Raw genomic sequence first — 13,497 nt, forward strand, 5'->3', positions numbered from 1 at the left:
GAAAACTGAAACGCGAGCACAGGCATAAGCCAGAAGCATGCAATACGAAAGCGTTCAAGGGAGATGTACGAGTAGTAGATGTAGTAGCGGATGCCAGCAAAACACGTGAAGTCAGGCTCAATTTCGCGCAGTGGAACAAAGACAATGGGGGAAAGAGGTGAATCAACTATAACTAAGGCTGTGGTTCTTGTGATTCATACAGGGCAGGTGGTTTCTTTCATTTCACAGTGATGCTCCACTTCTTTCCACAGTAATGCCTCCGTGTTCGTGTCGTGTCCTGCTCTTTCACTCAGGTGGATGTCAAGTCGAGAAAAAGCTGGCACTACCAAGTGAAAGAGGATGGCCCGAGCCATCAGACGAGTGCTCGGTCATATTTATTGCATCTTACTCAAGGCCCGTTTTGCCGAACGTCTGGGAGGAGGCGCCCTAGGTTTACGCCGTGGCCGTACTAAAATTCCTGGTTTCTGAAGTGCTCCAGTAGGCGGGCAACGCGGCTGCCTGAAATGAGACGAGGGTCATCCCCCATCACCGCCTCGGGCTCGATGTTCTCTGCTGGCAGTTTGTCGTTAACCTCTCCAGCGTCAACATATAAAGTCGCGGACAAGGTGGCACTACCAAGCGAAAGAGGACGACCCGGGTCATCAGACGAGCGCTCGGTCGTATTTTTCGCTTCATACCCAAGGCTCGTTTGCCGAACGTCTGGGAGGAGGTGCCCGGGTTTACGCCATGGCCGTACTCAAATTAGTGGTTTCTGAAGTGCTCCAGTCGGCGGGCAACGCGGCTGCCTGAAATGAGACGAGGGTCATCCCCCATCACCGCCTCGGGCTCGATGTTCTCTGCTGGCAGTTTGTCGTTAACCTCTCCAGCGTCAACATATAAAGTCGCGGACAAGGTGGCACTACCAAGCGAAAGAGGACGACCCGGGTCATCAGACGAGCGCTCGGTCGTATTTTTCGCTTCATACCCAAGGCTCGTTTGCCGAACGTCTGGGAGGAGGTGCCCGGGTTTACGCCATGGCCGTACTCAAATTAGTGGTTTCTGAAGTGCTCCAGTCGGCGGACAACGCGGCTGCCTGAAATGAGACGAGGGTCATCCCCCATCACCGCCTCGGGCTCGATGTTCTCTGCTGGCAGTTTGTCGTTAACCTCTCCAGCGTCAACATATAAAGTCGCGGACAAGGTGGCACTACCAAGCGAAAGAGGACGACCCGGGTCATCAGACGAGCGCTCGGTCGTATTTTTCGCTTCATACCCAAGGCTCGTTTGCCGAACGTCTGGGAGGAGGTGCCCGGGTTTACGCCATGGCCGTACTCAAATTAGTGGTTTCTGAAGTGCTCCAGTCGGCGGACAACGCGGCTGCCTGAAATGAGACGAGGGTCATCCCCCATCACCGCCTCGGGCTCGATGTTCTCTGCTGGCAGTTTGTCGTTAACCTCTCCAGCGTCAACATATAAAGTCGCGGACAAGGTGGCACTACCAAGCGAAAGAGGACGACCCGGGTCATCAGACGAGCGCTCGGTCGTATTTTTCGCTTCATACCCAAGGCTCGTTTGCCGAACGTCTGGGAGGAGGTGCCCGGGTTTACGCCATGGCCGTACTCAAATTAGTGGTTTCTGAAGTGCTCCAGTCGGCGGGCAACGCGGCTGCCTGAAATGAGACGAGGGTCATCCCCCATCACCGCCTCGGGCTCGATGTTCTCTGCTGGCAGTTTGTCGTTAACCTCTCCAGCGTCAACATATAAAGTCGCGGACAAGGTGGCACTACCAAGCGAAAGAGGACGACCCGGGTCATCAGACGAGCGCTCGGTCGTATTTTTCGCTTCATACCCAAGGCTCGTTTGCCGAACGTCTGGGAGGAGGTGCCCGGGTTTACGCCATGGCCGTACTCAAATTAGTGGTTTCTGAAGTGCTCCAGTCGGCGGACAACGCGGCTGCCTGAAATGAGACGAGGGTCATCCCCCATCACCGCCTCGGGCTCGATGTTCTCTGCTGGCAGTTTGTCGTTAACCTCTCCAGCGTCAACATATAAAGTCGCGGACAAGGTGGCACTACCAAGCGAAAGAGGACGACCCGGGTCATCAGACGAGCGCTCGGTCGTATTTTTCGCTTCATACCCAAGGCTCGTTTGCCGAACGTCTGGGAGGAGGTGCCCGGGTTTACGCCATGGCCGTACTCAAATTAGTGGTTTCTGAAGTGCTCCAGTCGGCGGACAACGCGGCTGCCTGAAATGAGACGAGGGTCATCCCCCATCACCGCCTCGGGCTCGATGTTCTCTGCTGGCAGTTTGTCGTTAACCTCTCCAGCGTCAACATATAAAGTCGCGGACAAGGTGGCACTACCAAGCGAAAGAGGACGACCCGGGTCATCAGACGAGCGCTCGGTCGTATTTTTCGCTTCATACCCAAGGCTCGTTTGCCGAACGTCTGGGAGGAGGTGCCCGGGTTTACGCCATGGCCGTACTCAAATTAGTGGTTTCTGAAGTGCTCCAGTCGGCGGGCAACGCGGCTGCCTGAAATGAGACGAGGGTCATCCCCCATCACCGCCTCGGGCTCGATGCTCTCTGCTGGCAGTTTTTCGTTAACCTCTCCAGCATCAACATATAAAGTCGTGGACAAGCTTGCAAGTCGAACAAAACGACCGATCCGAGTGTCGCTCATGCGCATTACTTGTACGGCGCGTAATTGCCAGATACGTTGACGGCTTCGAACAATGCGTATCCTCTTCGGGAAAATGTTGGATATAACGACGTACTGAGTAAGGCATTTCTCACGCTTCAACGCGCGATATCACACCCACTCTTCACAACGCACTTTCTTTCGCTTTCTTGTCAGACTGCCAACATATAACTATAATTGCAACGCCTGGCAACCACCAGACACTTTCCATTGGTGACGGCAATACAACGTTGCGGCGAATCGCAGGAGGCCCATTTATCTCGTCAGCAAATACGTCATAGCCACGGAGGAGGGTGCTTGCGTTCCGTGTTGTGGAGGGCCACCGAGCAGAAGACGATTACATTGGACCACAAAGTACGGCTCACATGTCATATCTGCCAGCGCAAGTGTAGGGAACGATATACACATAGAAGGCTGTTCATCATTGCAGGTTCTCCGAAGGCCTGCAACGAAGAGAAACGTAATGCTTCGGCCTTCAGGCACGACCAGACACCTTGTGGCGTTGTGGGTGCGACTGGCAGGCGCCACTGGCAGCACAGCTGGCGATAGTTATGGTGAGCATTGCCTGGCATTGCACAATACCGCTGACGTAGCGGGGGCCAGCAGCAGAGCCCGCATAGTTGCTCCATCCTCTGGAGAATGGGGAGCGCGTGTATGAACGCGCGTTTCTCATATAGAGTAGCGCGATTTGCCTCGCAAACATACTATTTTGTGTGATTTTCAGTATAGTTTCAGCAGCGGCCAGCCCCTGAGGCTGCATTGAGACAGTAGGAAGTCGCTGATGATGACAGTCCGAACACCTAGTACTCTCGTCATACGGACAGTCTTAAATGATAATTGACAACGACCACTGAACATGTGCCCGTATGCCTGCCAGGGACCATTGGATCTAATGCACTTGAAGGAGTTGACACATCACGCGCTCGGCGTCCCTACGTACATTCTCAATTGTCGTTGGTTTCAGTGATCTTGTGATATAGATAGCAGCAGAGCAGAGTAAAATAATGCAGCGCAGAAAAAGTAGGCTTACATTTCAGAATGTATCCCATTCCCTGCTTACCGTACGAAGTTCCGGTGGCGCACAAAGACGTGCCGGACGAAAATCGAAAAAAAAAAAATCTGAGTTAACGAAACTCCGCAGGATGAAAAGTTACCAACGCAAACTTTATTTTCCGTGCATCCCGAATTGCCTACAGAGAAGGCAACATGGTGGCAGGTCACAGTTCCGTCCAGCTACCGCTAGATGTGCTAAATTTTGTTTCGGTTCCTGCACAGGTGGCACCCCTAACGGTAAAGCGACACAGCCCACACCGCGTATGTTCCGTTCAAAAGGAGCGGAGAGTAACGCTCGGCGTTGCGGAGCATTTTGTCCCCTCCAGTTTAAATATAACGATGTTTTGTTGATTATTCGTTGAGTGCGTCTCCGAGCGCCACAGGAACACTAAGCAGGGAACGCGCTATTTGGATAAACGTGAGGCTACATTTTCTGCACACACCACGTGTTATTCGGAGTGCATGAAACGGCTAATCAGATATGAAAGTTAAATGGTGGCGCCCCTCGCCCGACATCCTCAAGTTTCCCCCAGTTGAAAGTTCACCACAGGTTGAGAACTCCTGTTCCAGAAACCTGAAAAAGTGGGTGGAGCTTCAGGTACACGCATGATGAATGGCGAGATTCCCTTTTTAATTATACGGCTTTGGATTGCAGGCAGCGCGAGCGCCACCCGACGAACTCTGATGACCCCAGAGGAAACTTTCGTCTGAGTTGGACGACGATAATAATAATAATAGAATGGTGCTCTGATGTTACCTAACAATGCTACATACAGAAGAGTATACGAAGAGGGGAGTCAAGTCATGTAGATCACATAAACAAACCGACACTGAAGATTTTTTGTTTAAGTTGAATTTGTACAAGCTTTCGCGTGGAGGTCCACGCTTCCTCAGGTGGCTTCCTCAGACTTGAGGAAGCTTGTACAAATTAAACTTAAACAAAAATCTTCAGTGTCGGTTTCTGTATTTTGTTTGTTCTGTTTTGTTTGTTCTGTTTTTTGTTTATTTTGTTTTGTTTGGTACGTAATGCTACACACCAAAGGTTTGTCTGCGCACTGTGACTTGTTGACTCCGCTTGACCTGCACGCCGCCCCCCTCATCTTCGTCGCTCTTCTGCTGACGTCACTAGAGTAACGCATTGGCCATTCTTTGATCTTTTGCCGCCGCGAGGGAGGAGCTTGTTGATGCGTCAAACGCGTCGCTTTCCGGCCAAGTAGTTCGCGAAAGCGAACTTAAGCCAAAGCTGAGCCAAGCCGAGTGAGCGTGGTCTGCTCCAAAGCGGATGTTCCGCCATTATGCGACTACTGCGAATCTGCGCTTCGTAGCCGATTGCTGTAAACGTTCAAACAATGTCTTGTGAGTCGTTTTCCGACCGAAAGTATCGGTTTTGTGGATAAACGATATGCTGATTAACTAAGTGAGATAACATTAAAGTGCAGTAAAGCAGGAAACGTGGTGCATGCGTGAAGCAGCGATATGGAGTCGGCAAAAAGTGCTGTCACCGGTGCTCAGTGAAGCTGCGTCGTAAAAGAAGGATTTTCAGCAGCGTGTGCCTCTCAAATTGTATGAATCTCTGCCAAAACAATGAATCGAGTACCGAGAGAGCAGACATGCACAACGCAACTTTAACCCAATATGGGATCGTTGTTGCGAGAGCGGCAGTGTCATATATGACGATAGTTTACTGACGGGTGTTAAGCGCTTTGCATGTTTCCTATGTCCTTCCCGCGCCGTAAGAGAAGTATAGTAGGGAACCCTCCTACACTATAGCACCGCCATACCTCCAGAGGCAAATCCTATTGAACAATACCGTTTATGGCACCGCTTCAGCAACTGCGGTACCGTCCAATCACTGAGCAACAATGAATGCTACTATAATTATACAGGAACCACACTGTAACTGCTGGAATAAGCAATTACTCTAATATTGCAAGCTGACATGCCCAGCACGTTGAACATGAAAGATCTGGAAATGTTTAAAAAATTCAGAAATATCAATAATACATAGATGTGCGTGACAAATGTGGAAAATAAAACAGCGGTCTATGTTCCTCTGGCGGGTTGTTTGCAACATGTTGATATGTCGTGCACCTTATTTTGGCTCATATCACACCCGTGTGTTCATGAGGACATATTGGCACACATTTTAATTCGGTGTTAACAGTTGCAAGCTGACATGCCCAGCACGTTGAATATGAAAGATCTGGAAATGTTTAAAAAATTCAGAAATATCAATAATACATAGATGTGCGTGACAAATGTGGAAAATAAAACAGCGGTCTATGTTCCTCTGGCGGGTTGTTTGCAACATGTTGATATGTCGTGCACCTTATTTTGGCTCATATCACACCCGTGTGTTCATGAGGACATATTGGCACACATTTTAATTCGGTGTTAACAGTTGCAAGCTGACATGCCCAGCACGTTGAATATGAAAGATCTGGAAATGTTTAAAAAATTCAGAAATATCAATAATACATAGATGTGCGTGACAAATGTGGAAAATAAAACAGCGGTCTATGTTCCTCTGGCGGGTTGTTTGCAACATGTTGATATGTCGTGCACCTTATTTTGGCTCATATCACACCCGTGTGTTCATGAGGACATATTGGCACACATTTTAATTCGGTGTTAACAGTTGCAAGCTGACATGCCCAGCACGTTGAATATGAAAGATCTGGAAATGTTTAAAAAATTCAGAAATATCAATAATACATAGATGTGCGTGACAAATGTGGAAAATAAAACAGCGGTCTATGTTCCTCTGGCGGGTTGTTTGCAACTTGTTGATATGTCGTGCACCTTATTTTGGCTCATATCACACCCGTGTGTTCATGAGGACATATTGGCACACATTTTAATTCGGTGTTAACAGTTGCAAGCTGACATGCCCAGCACGTTGAATATGAAAGATCTGGAAATGTTTAAAAAATTCAGAAATATCAATAATACATAGATGTGCGTGACAAATGTGGAAAATAAAACAGCGGTCTATGTTCCTCTGGCGGGTTGTTTGCAACTTGTTGATATGTCGTGCACCTTATTTTGGCTCATATCACACCCGTGTGTTCATGAGGACATATTGGCACACATTTTAATTCGGTGTTAACAGTTGCAAGCTGACATGCCCAGCACGTTGAATATGAAAGATCTGGAAATGTTTAAAAAATTCAGAAATATCAATAATACATAGATGTGCGTGACAAATGTGGAAAATAAAACAGCGGTCTATGTTCCTCTGGCGGGTTGTTTGCAACTTGTTGATATGTCGTGCACCTTATTTTGGCTCATATCACACCGGTGTGTTCATGAGGACATATTGGCACACATTTTAATTCGGTGTTAACAGTTGCAAGCTGACATGCCCAGCACGTTGAATATGAAAGATCTGGAAATGTTTAAAAAATTCAGAAATATCAATAATACATAGATGTGCGTGACAAATGTGGAAAATAAAACAGCGGTCTATGTTCCTCTGGCGGGTTGTTTGCAACTTGTTGATATGTCGTGCACCTTATTTTGGCTCATATCACACCCGTGTGTTCATGAGGACATATTGGCACACATTTTAATTCGGTGTTAACAGTTGCAAGCTGACATGCCCAGCACGTTGAATATGAAAGATCTGGAAATGTTTAAAAAATTCAGAAATATCAATAATACATAGATGTGCGTGACAAATGTGGAAAATAAAACAGCGGTCTATGTTCCTCTGGCGGGTTGTTTGCAACATGTTGATATGTCGTGCACCTTATTTTGGCTCATATCACACCCGTGTGTTCATGAGGACATATTGGCACACATTTTAATTCGGTGTTAACAGTTGCAAGCTGACATGCCCAGCACGTTGAATATGAAAGATCTGGAAATGTTTAAAAAATTCAGAAATATCAATAATACATAGATGTGCGTGACAAATGTGGAAAATAAAACAGCGGTCTATGTTCCTCTGGCGGGTTGTTTGCAACTTGTTGATATGTCGTGCACCTTATTTTGGCTCATATCACACCCGTGTGTTCATGAGGACATATTGGCACACATTTTAATTCGGTGTTAACAGTTGCAAGCTGACATGCCCAGCACGTTGAATATGAAAGATCTGGAAATGTTTAAAAAATTCAGAAATATCAATAATACATAGATGTGCGTGACAAATGTGGAAAATAAAACAGCGGTCTATGTTCCTCTGGCGGGTTGTTTGCAACATGTTGATATGTCGTGCACCTTATTTTGGCTCATATCACACCCGTGTGTTCATGAGGACATATTGGCACACATTTTAATTCGGTGTTAACAGTTGCAAGCTGACATGCCCAGCACGTTGAATATGAAAGATCTGGAAATGTTTAAAAAATTCAGAAATATCAATAATACATAGATGTGCGTGACAAATGTGGAAAATAAAACAGCGGTCTATGTTCCTCTGGCGGGTTGTTTGCAACTTGTTGATATGTCGTGCACCTTATTTTGGCTCATATCACACCCGTGTGTTCATGAGGACATATTGGCACACATTTTAATTCGGTGTTAACAGTTGCAAGCTGACATGCCCAGCACGTTGAATATGAAAGATCTGGAAATGTTAAAAAAATTCAGAAATATCAATAATACATAGATGTGCGTGACAAATGTGGAAAATAAAACAGCGGTCTATGTTCCTCTGGCGGGTTGTTTGCAACATGTTGATATGTCGTGCACCTTATTTTGGCTCATATCACACCCGTGTGTTCATGAGGACATATTGGCACACATTTTAATTCGGTGTTAACAGTTGCAAGCTGACATGCCCAGCACGTTGAATATGAAAGATCTGGAAATGTTTAAAAAATTCAGAAATATCAATAATACATAGATGTGCGTGACAAATGTGGAAAATAAAACAGCGGTCTATGTTCCTCTGGCGGGTTGTTTGCAACATGTTGATATGTCGTGCACCTTATTTTGGCTCATATCACACCCGTGTGTTCATGAGGACATATTGGCACACATTTTAATTCGGTGTTAACAGTTGCAAGCTGACATGCCCAGCACGTTGAATATGAAAGATCTGGAAATGTTTAAAAAATTCAGAAATATCAATAATACATAGATGTGCGTGACAAATGTGGAAAATAAAACAGCGGTCTATGTTCCTCTGGCGGGTTGTTTGCAACATGTTGATATGTCGTGCACCTTATTTTGGCTCATATCACACCCGTGTGTTCATGAGGACATATTGGCACACATTTTAATTCGGTGTTAACAGTTGCAAGCTGACATGCCCAGCACGTTGAATATGAAAGATCTGGAAATGTTTAAAAATCTTCAAAAATATCAAAAATACCTAGATGTTCTTGACAAATGCGCAAAATATAACAGCAGTCTGTGTTCCTCTGGCAGGTGGTTTACAAGTGGTTGGTATGTCGTATGTCGGTATGCGCCTCATTTTGATTCGGTGCCAGCGGTTGCTGGCGAACATGTCCAGCACGTTGAATATAAAAGATGCCAGCTGTAGTTACACTACTGTAATTAGCTGAGTGCTACATCAGAGTCACCCGTGCTGAAATGCCCTGAACCGAGGGGTCATACTAAGAGGGATACAAAAAATGCATAAAAATATGTTTTGTGTGTCATCTGAGCTCCTCCCTCGCATTCATGTGTACGTAGTATGCAAACAAAGGTGTAAAGACTATAGGCGATAAAGTCTAATTTTCAGCTGTTGCATATTGCAGTAGTTGCTTACTTCAGCAGTTACAGCATGCACAATTACCTGTATAATTTACAGTGGCATTCATTGTTGCTCAGTGCATCGGCGGTACCGCACTTGCAACATGTGCGTAACTCACTGGCCCGTTGTAACGCACACGCGATATTATTCCATAGGATTTGCCTCCTGGGGTAGAATGGTGCTATATTGTAGGAGGCCTCCCTACTATACTTCTTTGACGGCGCTGGAACGATATATGAAACGCGCAAAGCGCTTAATCACACCCGCCAATAAACTATCGTCACGGCACTGCCGCTCTCGCAACAACGATCCCACTTTAGGTCAAAGTTGTATTCCGTCCGTGGTGAGTCGTTCTGTCGCACCGTGTTTCCTGCTTTACTGAACTTGAATGTTATCTCACTTATTTAATCTGCACATCTTTTATCCATAGAGATCCATCGATACTTTTGATCGGAAAAACGGCTCACAAACCGTTTTTGAACGTTTACAGCGATCGGCTACGAAGCGCCGAATCACAGTAGTCGCATAATGGCGGAACATCCGGTTTGGAGCAGACGACGCGTCTGGCAAGTGACGCGTGTCTGACGTCATTTGACGCAGCCTTGGTGAGGCTCCTCCCAATGGCCAAACTCTCTAACGCATCAGAGAGCGCCGCGCGGCGGCCGAAACCCCCTAAATTTGTTGTTTCACCCTATTTGTGTTGTCGGTGTTTATCTAGTTCTGTCTATATTGGTAGTCCTCCACTTGCGAAGAAACTAGCGCAATCTGTTGGACGCAGAGTGAACTTATAGGGCCTCCTTCGTTCGAGAGTGTTCAGTTAGAACGCTCTTGAAATATCGCAGTGGTTTCACTTGCTTCTTGCCGTCCGTCTGACTGTTTCTTTGGGTGTCTGTCGGCCAGATCGAGAAGTGTGAGAATTTCTGTCCATGATCGAGAAAGACGGCATCCCGTTTCCGTTCTTGGAGTTCGCGTGGACAGTATTTTTTTTAGCATGCTCTCATCCCAGAAGTTCTCACAAAATGCATCCGCAGCCTGGGAACCTTGGGGAATTCTATCTCATAAAAAAGTATAGAAATGGGTATACTATGTCGTAGCCAGTATCAGGGAGCTGTAGGTCCGTCTAAGGAGGCTCCAGTTGTGAGGTGCAAAATGAATGTATACATTGTAACTTGTAGTGCATACAGTGCAACAAACATTTCCCCCAGATGCGGTTCTCATAACTGAGTCATTTTTATTACTTTGTTCATGATAAGGTCACTTCACAGATTACATTATGATAATACGATAATACGTGTACAGTTGTTTAATACCTTCCCTGTGTCGCGTCAGGCCTCATTTAAGGCATTTGGAAATTACTAAGGTAGCAGCACACATAAAATATCTATCAAGCAATGTCCACCATGCTGACTGGAAAGGCCCGATCAAGAATGTGAAATTCTTTCACACGTCGGATCACACCTTCAACGTGCACTCTTTCACTGGCAATTTCTCTTGTACTCTGAACACTGCTCTTGGATATCGGGGCTTCTCCTCTCACCCTCAATGGTGGATTGTACACTTCAATTCCTTGGAGAGACACGGAACATTGGAGCCCTTATCTACCATTATGGCATCACCCTCTTCGAGGCGATCTAACAATACTCTACTCTGTACCATGTCCACATCAGATACGGACCAACCCCAAAGCCGGGGTGCAGACTACAACTGCTTTCTAGGTGTTGTAATGTTTATAATGCGAAAACGTTTGTCTCTGTGCATTTAGTGAGGGTGGCCTCCGGATTCTGACTTGAGTCGCATCGAGTACTAATCTTGTGTTGGGAAGCTTGCGAAAAGCTTTGTGCAAATTCGTTTGTTTCCTGGACGGTTGGAAATGCTGTCATGTCTCGCAATTCTTCCTGTCTTTTCACAGGCCAAAGCCACCGAACCCGTTTTCGAGGATATAACATATCACGCGGAAACCTAAAAAAAGAAAAAAGAAAAATGTAACTTCTTGCCCTGCGCATAATTATTCGTACAGCCATAAGAGACGCATTTCACAGGCATGGCTTGCAGCAGCGGCGAGATGGCGTCTGTTTTCCAGCCAGTTCGAAACCCGGCGGGAAGCACTAGGGAGAGTGGGATGTGCGCCTGCGCCGTTTTTTTTCTTTTTCGCAAGTGGCGGATTAACATTGACCATGTGAGTTCATTTTATTTGAGATCCTCAGAGTAGCGAGTTGCAGACTAAACACAATTTTGTAAACGGTAACGATTGGTGCCACTAATATAATAAGCGATAATTATACTTGATTACCATTCTCGCGTAGAAAGATATTCTCTAGAGAGACGACAATGAGTGAGGAAGACGATGTACAGAGTGCGGCTCGTACTCGGGAAGGTATTCGCACTAGGTAATTTGCACTAGTCACTGACAGCATCGCCTTAGTAAATCTATTGAATGTATAGTCAAGTACCGTTACACGGACATTACCTATATATGCACCCCTCCTGCTACCATGAGCCACCATCCGAATCAAGATATAACACACATTCCTCGTAACTGCGTTCTTGTAATTCGATTGAACGGTTACTCACCTGAAAGTGAAATGCCGAACCACCGTATCACCATAGAAGATGAGAAGTAGATACCGTTTTGTGTTTCGCATACCCCGATTTATCCCTTTACCTTGTCTGGCTGGAATCCCTGCTCGACGATGAAGCGTCTCCTCGCTCTTCTCTCTGCCATCATCTTCGAGCGCCTGCCAACGCCCGACGCAGTGCCAATCTTATTATTTGCACTGCACTATACCGGCGCATCGTGCCGCGCCTCCCGGGGCCTTTAACAGCCTCCAGAAAGAACTGGTGACCTGCCACCGCGTCCACGGATACCTGACGGGGGCCATAAATCTCGTCTGCGATGTCCTGCAGGACAGGTTGTGCCTGCAGGACGAAGACCACGACTTCGTGAGGTTTCTCGTCAGCCACTACCACATGCACATGACGACAGGCGACGCCACATGCCTTATCCGCACCATCACCCTCGTCATCCACACGCCCTACAATTCTTCCCTCGCCATGCCCAAAGATCTCGTAGTAGCAGTAAATGCCACATATTCTCCTGGTGATGATGATGAGGAAGGAAGCTTTCCAGCAATAAATGTATGTCATGGTGTCTCGTATTGCAACAGCATTCAGGCACTCTTTCGAATGACAGATCCATAGATGTTAGGATCATCATTTATCATGATGCTGATGACACATCCTTAGTTGCATAAGAACTTTATGACCATAGTATGCCCATATTCTATTCACCCTTAGGGGTAGAGTGCGAGTCAAGGCAGAGGACAGCTGGTGTGAAATGAGAGTACCTGTTCTGCGTAGGTAATGTACAGGACGTGTCACAAAGAAAAAAAACGTGGATGCTTAGCATGCATCTGAGCGTGTGTAAGGAGAACAAGTTGTAATATAATTGAAAGTGCACTGAAGTACTATGCTTATGTATATTAGAAGCGGTTACTCGTTTGGTTTACTACCATTTTTGAACTCAGCTATTCAGAAGACGTTCAAGACAGGCACAACACAGCCGTATTAGAGGCATTCTGGCATTCGCCATAAATAGGGGCATAATTGCAACGTGGATGCAGGTTTATATGATAAATCAGCTGGCATGACTCCACAGGGGTGTGTTTTTCCATTCTTAAGGCTTACCGATACAGGATATGAGGCAATATAATAGAGAGTGCACAGATCACATCAGTGTAAAGCTGCAGTGTCGTCGAGTAATTTCCAACTCTCCTACTCACAAAAGGATGTCGAACAGCATGCATACATTTTTGTTTGAAAGAAAAGCCTCGAGCTTCAGGAGACACAGAAAGGACACTTTTTTGTTGTTGTTTAGCGCTATATTCACACTGAACACATGCATAAACTCTGTGGCCATATGACAGCTATCAACAAAGTAAAAGAAGGAGAGCTAGTGCAACATGGGTGCTTGTTTAGCCTCGTTTACTACTGTTGTCTATATCCACACTAAATAAATGAGCACAGAAAAGCAATGCAGTCACACGGCAGCTGTCAATAACGCAAAA

At 46.3% G+C, this 13,497-nt stretch overlaps 1 protein-coding gene across 2 annotated transcripts in view; it reads left to right on the forward strand.

The window, feature by feature from the left end:
* LOC135374141 (zinc finger protein 845-like) overlaps positions 1–13,497 on the forward strand; it is a 257,280-nt gene that overhangs the window by 209,602 nt on the left and 34,181 nt on the right. The gene's annotated exons all lie outside the window — the stretch shown is intronic.

The sequence above is a fragment of the Ornithodoros turicata genome, unplaced genomic scaffold, assembly GCF_037126465.1.
Source record: "Ornithodoros turicata isolate Travis unplaced genomic scaffold, ASM3712646v1 Chromosome44, whole genome shotgun sequence".
In the NCBI taxonomy this organism is placed as follows: domain Eukaryota; kingdom Metazoa; phylum Arthropoda; class Arachnida; order Ixodida; family Argasidae; genus Ornithodoros; species Ornithodoros turicata.